Raw genomic sequence first — 6,796 nt, 5'->3', positions numbered from 1 at the left:
CGCCTGCCAATGCAGGGGACACAGGTTCGAGCCCTGGTCTGGGAAGATCCCACATGCCGCGGAGCAACTAAGCCCGTGCACCACAACTACTGAGCTTGCGCTCTAGAGCCCGCGAGCCACAACTACTGAGCCCGCGAGCCACAACTACTGAAGCCCACGTGCCTAGAGCCCGTGCTCCGCAACAAGAGAAGCCACCGCGATAAGAAGCCTGCGCACCACAACGAAGAGTAGCCCCCGCTCGCCGCAACTAGAGAAAGCCTGCGCGCAACAACGAAGACCCAACGCAGACGTAAATAAATAAATAAATAAATAAATAAATAAATAAATAAATAAATTTATGGGGAAAAAACAAAAAAAAGAAGGGCCCAGGGAATCAGATTGCCTGCTGCTCCTTCCTGGACGAAGCTTACTGCTCTCCATGGCCCTTCAGGAATCCAAGGAGCCTGATGTCTATCAGGAGAAATTTGAACCCACGTCCTACCTGGACTACGTCAAGATGAACCAGGATCCTTTGGGTGATGAAGTCCTCCATTTCCTGCTAAAACACTACAATGTCACTTTTAAACCAGGTGCAGGTCTCCTTCACCTCTGAGGGGAGAGATGGGGGAGTGTGGGAGGAGGGGTGGCCATGCAACTTTTAAATCAGATGCTGGTCTTCTTTAATCGTAGGGCAGGCTTAGGGTGAGTCTGGGGAGGGGTGGCCAGACCATGAGCAGCAACTTTGGATCTTCAGAGTATGTGGAACTCCCCTACGGGAAGACTTTAGATACACTTGATGTATGTATGGTACATGGTGGGATGCCCTCAAAGTTTGTGAGGTCAGACTTTCTCCTCCCATAAAGTCTAAGAGCTGCGGTCTCTGATGGTCCTGAGTGGGCCTGTCTTCTCCCTATCACTGGCTAAAGAAACTACAAGGGCATCAGAAAGTGTAGAAAACCTTGCTCCAAATTCAGCATTACCACTCTTCTGCCTGCTTACCATGGTAGCCCATGAAAACAGGTGCTAGGCCAGCTGGACCACTAAAATCAAATAATGGGTATTTTTTCATCATTCACATGAGAATAAAACATAACCTGATAGCCAGAATTTTCCCAATTAAAATTTTCTGCCATCAAATTTTCTTAAGCCTTTGATGCCTGCTTCAATTTATTTGCTACTGTACCCTACGAATACAACAACAAACAGACAAACAAAATGTAGCAGCGGAACCCAGGAGCAAGTGAGCAGGCAAAGTTTAGCAGTCGGCCAGGACCCCTGGGTCCAGCTCGTTTTCTCTCCTCTCAGCCTTGTTGTTTATCTTGGAAGCCCCTTGCCAGGGTCCAAATGCTACTGGTATTTTGTGTCAACACAATCTCTCGTGGCTGAAGAGAAGCAAGACAGGAAGGGGAGACCAAGGGCTCTGTCAGCAGGCCCTGAATTCTCCTTTTAGTCCCCATACTGCCAAGCGAGTTTCTGGAATACAGTTGGTGCTCAATAAATGTTTGCTGATTGATCTTTGGAATGTTACAGATGGTCTCAGTGGGGCTATAGGGCACGTCAACAAAGAGTGCTTGGAATAGGGAAACCAGTATACTCAGGAATGTGACTAGATTTCTTCTCTGGACACTTCTTTACAGTGGTAAATTGGCAGGTGAAATGTCAAAGCTGGTTCTCTAACACCCAGCCACCAAACAAACTCCCCTGCTCCTAAAAACACTCCCCTCCTACCAAAACTCTCCATGCTCAGTGAGCTGGGGCAGTTAGTGCAGGTAAAGTTCCCAGTCCTGGAGTTTACATTCCCAGATGGTCGACTCCCTGTAGCCTCTCCCAATGGGACAAGGAAAGTGGAGCCTTTTGGGAAATGTGGGCCTCAGAGCCCTGCCTTGGTACTGATGATTCAGAACATTCCTGTTCTAAAACAGGTGGGCTGGAAGGAAAACTCCTGATTGACCTCAGCTCTGGGCCCACCATCTACCAGCTCCTCTCTGCCTGCGAGTCTTTCAAAGAGATCATTGCCATCAACTACCCAGACAAAAACTGCCAGGAGGTGGCGAAGTGGCTAAAGAAGATGCCAGGGGCGTTTGACTGGTCTCGGTGGTGAAATATGTGTGTGAGCTTGAGGGGAACAGGTAAGGGGGTTATTGTTTGTTTTTGAGTCTCCGTGATACCAGGAACTTCACTTAGCTCCCGAATCAAGAATTTTCCATGGGGCTCATGTAGAAATGACAAGGCAGATGGAGACAAAGAAGGAAGGAAGTCAGTGGGACCCCAAGAAGAAAGGAGGAAGAGTGAGATATGAATCCTATAGAGACCAAAAGAGGGAACAGAAAGAGCTGGCTAGAGACAAACCTGGAGCTGGAAGAAACATCATTAAGGTCCACATGGAATGCCAAGGTCTGAGCCCAAGCAAATGGAGAACCCGCTGGGCTGCCTCCATTCTGATTGGCTGGTGCCCCTGTTGTTCCAGTTACAAGCCCCAGGGGGCTCTAAACTTGTGGAATCTTTTTGTGGATCCCAGGAGATAGGGGTTAGAATTAAGACAATCTTGCACTGCAAGTGGAACAGAATTTACTTACCTTGTGTATTTTCATTCAATTTCAGGGCATCAGGATGGTCCACCATAGCCCTTCCACTCCCCAAATAGCACCCTCCCTAGTTAGGTAAGATAGTTGAGGTTGTACGTTAGATTCTTATTCCTTTTGCTTAAGACTATAGCTTTTTTTTTTTTTTTTGCTTTTTAAAAATTGAGGTATAGTTAATTTACAATGTTGTGTTAGTTTCAAATGTAGAGCAAAGTGATTCAGTTATACATATATATATTCTCTTTCAGATCTTTTCCATTACAGGTTATTATAAGATATTGAGTATAGTTCCCTGTGCTATAAGTAGGTCCTTGTTGTTTACCTATTTTATATATAGTAGTGTGTATATGTTAAGACTATGACTTTTTAAAAAATACAGAGCAGGAAAGAGTAAGCCTTCAAGTACTAGTCCTTATTCATACAATAATACGAATGCAGCCCGCATCCTGAGAACAAGTATAGGTAAGAAGGAAATGTATGAGGTGACGAGGAGGTTGAGTGGAGTGGCCAGGGGACAAAGGGAGGGAAAGGTAATGGAGAAACTGGGGGCCCCAACAAAGTGCCCGAAGCTCACTATGTAGTTTTGCTCAGCTGATTCCAGGCAGACTTTCCGTTTCTGGAGGCACTTGTCTGGGTCGTGTTAAACACAGACTAGCAGAAAGAGAATGGGCTAACTGCCAGGGGTGCACTGCCGACAGAGGGCCTGCAGGTAGACAGAGCGCTGACTGCAGGGTCGGCAGGTCCTGGGCTTGACTTTGTCCACAGCTGGTTCAGGACCAGGTCTCTCTCTGGAACTCAGTTTCTTCATCTGTAAAACCGGCGACCTGCTGTTCTGGGAGCCTGTGCGCCAAGCAGAGAATGGCCGGGAGTGATGTGCGCGGTCTACGCGATAAGCATGACCCAGCTGGCCCCTCTTTCCTTTTCCCTCCACTCCAGAGACAGATGGGCCGAGAAAGAGGAACGTTTAAGGAGAGCCATCCGCCAGGTGCTCAAGTGTGACATCCTGAAAGAACGGCCCCTGGAACCTGCGGTCCTGCCCCTGGCTGACTGCATTTCCTCCCTGTGCCTCGAGGCTGCCTGCCCCACCCTGCAGGCCTGCCTGGACGCACACCCTGCGCCACCTCAGGACCCTGCCCCGGCCCAGGGGCCATCTGGTGCTGAGCGGGGACTTTGAGGCCAGCTTCTTCATGGTGGGGTCAAGAGGTTCTCCGCACTGCCCCTGGACGAGAAATTCCTGCGGGAGGCCCTGCAGGAGACCGACTTCATCACTGAGAAGCTGGAGGAGTTTCCGCAGGCCACTGAGACCCGCTTGGATGACTGCTCTGACCACACAAGGTTCTTCCTGGTGGCCCGGAGAAGGGACCGAGGCAGCGACTTGGAGGAATGGGCAGCAAGCAGGGCAGGGCTCCATCCATCACTCTGCCACCTCATTCACGTTCCTCTCCATTTAGTTAGCTTTACTTAGAACCCTTACCAGCAAATGATTGCCAGGTAAATAGGGATGCTTATCTGAAACAGAGAGGTTCATAATATGCTTCACTAATGGCCCAGGGTTGGGAAAAAGAATTGCACCAGAGAAATAAAGCTGTGCCTCCTTCGTGTTGAGGGCTCTTCAGGGTTGCGTGGAATGAAGGAGAAGAGTCCCTTCCCGCTCCCCTATTTTAGGCAGTTCAGACGACACAACTTCGGAGCTCACTCCCCACCTCCATCCTCATCCCTGCTAATACTGCACCCCGACCCCATGAAATGGAAAGCACACGCATGGATTTTGACACTTGGCTCTCTGGCTTACTTGCTCTTGTGACTTTAGGTGGGCACCTGGTAACTCAGAGCCTCAGTTTTCTTATCTCTGAAATGGAAATCATCACACCCTTCCCCAGGGTTATTGTGACACCCCAAAGATATAACATGAATACACTTGGTAAATAACCACGTGAGCAACTTCGTGTGTTTTTTAAGTTTGGCTGACCTTATAGATGCATATCATAAGCAGTTCTAAAAAGAGCAAGAGAAGTTGTTTTCCTTCTTTGTCCAGTGAAACCCACCTAACCCAGTTGGGGGCAGGAATGGGACACTTGGAAAAGACTTTTTGAAAGAAGTAGCAAGCAAATCAGTGAGATCTAAAGGGTGACCAAGAGTAAGCCAGGTGAAGGAATCGGGGGTGGAGGGCAGGAACTTCTAGTACAGGTACTGAGACCCAGAGGGGAGATAACATACTGTGTTTGGTGAACTTTAAGAAAAACTGAAGACATTTGGGTACCAAGATTGCGGCCCTATCCCTCTAGGGCACTGCTAATACATCAGGCACCTGGCATGGTAGAACAGGCCAGCGCTTCAAGGGGGCAGAGGAGTGTCAAATCAGCGACCGTGGGTGGCGTTGGAGGTGGCCACGCAAGCAATTTAGTCATTCAACAAATATTTGTTGAATGCCTGCGTCAAGCTGGACACTGTGAGGAGTGTCAGAACCTTTGCCCAGGGTTGGTCTTCACACTAAACATGATTGCAACATCTAAGCCCTTGATCACATTCTACACCATGTGTGTATCTGGGTATATTCTTGCGTGTGTATGTGGGCATGTGCACACGTGTGTGTGTATGTGTGTGTGTGTGTGTGTTTATGCTGAGGATGGTAGTAGAGATGGGTCAGTTCTATCCCTGGTGCCACCACATGAGTTATAGGTGAGGCTGACTCCCAAAGGCTGAGGTCAGATCAAGATTAGCTACCAGGACTTGCTTGCAGTAGATGGACCCTGAGGCTGAGTGCTAACACTCCATCCCAAGAGAGCTCCAAGGATACACTGGCATGTGCGGCCAGAAAGCTGGGCTGGGCTGGGAAAGCATAAGGCAAAGAGCAAGGTGGGAGGGCATATGTGGAGGGTGCCCAGGGCGGGAGCTCTTGGCGGGATTGAGGTGCCCAGTTTCTGCCTTCCTGCAGGAAGTGTGGACGTGCACCTGGGGAAGTTTCTTCCGGGGTCCTAGTGTTAGTTACACGAGTTTTCACATTGGGAGCTATTGGCTTCTTGACATGACATTCAAGTTATCGTGTATGCTTTATGGGCTGCCTCTGAGTGGGCATTTGAGTGTTTAGCTTCATGGCAGATGAGAGATACCAATGTGTGTGAGCCGTGGCTGGTGACCGGAGAAGATTTACAATTTGCTGAGATAACGGGCAGCACACTTCCATTAAGTTCTACAGTGAGGCAGAATTAGCTCGGGAGGGGGACGATGGTGGGAAGCACAGAAGAGGGAGGGATTAGTTCCTGTTCAGGAACTGAGGAAGGTTTCATGGAGGAAGTGGCAGCCAAGATGCCTTTTAAAGGAGGATGATGGTTGGAAAAGCATTCCCCCAGGAGGAAAGAGTACTGTTACAAAACATGGCCTTGGGAAGATGCTGAGTGAATGATGTGATGTTTCCATTGCCTAGAGTGTGGGCTCCCTATGCGAGAGCGGAGGGAGGTGAGGCCAGGAGGGCAGCTCGGGGCACTGGGCTCTGTGAGCCTCTCCAGTGGTCATCAGAGTTCATCAATAAATATTTGTTTAGCATCTGCCACCTGCCAGGCACTGAGAATGCAAGAACAAATATGATACAATTCTTGCCGGGCTCACAGACAGTTATGACAGCCGTTATAGGAAGTGAGGGAACACAGAAGGAAATGGCCTAATTTGGGAGAGGTCAGGGAGGCATCACAAAGAGGTAATGTTTAAAGTGAGCCTTGAACTAACGGTAAATACCAGGTTGCCAGGCAGACAGTGAGGTGGAGGTGGGGGTGGGATGGGGTGATGAAGGCGTTTCAGGAGGAGGAAGCAGCTTGGCCCAGATGGGAGCCGTGGGTGGACATTGGGCATGTGTGGGGAACTTCGGTCGGGAAACACGTGCTAAGTGGCTGCTCCCTGCGGGGCCTGTTCTGTATTCTGGGGATGCAATGAATGAGTCCAATAAGGCCCTGCCCTCATTCTACTTGGGAGGGGCAGGGAAGGCAGGCAATAATAGAGTAGACCAAAACAAGAGTGTGAGAAGCCCCAAGAAGGAAACAACCAGGGCGATGCTGTGGAGAGTAATGGGCAGAGGGGGTGGGAGGAGATGCCTGGGATGAGCAGACCTAACTGGGGCCCCGCACAGCCAATGGTGTGAGAGCAGGAGCTCCTGGGGCAGGGTGCCAAGCCCAGCAACCCCACTTCTTTATGACGGAGCTCCCCAAAACTAGGGCGGAGAAGGTCTCTGGAAGCAAAACCAA

At 49.7% G+C, this 6,796-nt stretch overlaps 1 pseudogene; it reads left to right on the top strand.

The window, feature by feature from the left end:
- The first annotated feature begins 418 nt into the window (after positions 1 to 418).
- Positions 419 to 5,540, top strand: LOC133099793 (nicotinamide N-methyltransferase-like; annotated as a pseudogene).
- The last annotated feature ends 1,256 nt before the right edge of the window (positions 5,541 to 6,796 follow it).

This window comes from Eubalaena glacialis, chromosome 10, assembly GCF_028564815.1.
Source record: "Eubalaena glacialis isolate mEubGla1 chromosome 10, mEubGla1.1.hap2.+ XY, whole genome shotgun sequence".
NCBI classification, from domain to species: domain Eukaryota; kingdom Metazoa; phylum Chordata; class Mammalia; order Artiodactyla; family Balaenidae; genus Eubalaena; species Eubalaena glacialis.
Note: the sequence above shows the minus strand (reverse complement) of the source record. Positions and strands in the feature narration are given on the sequence as shown.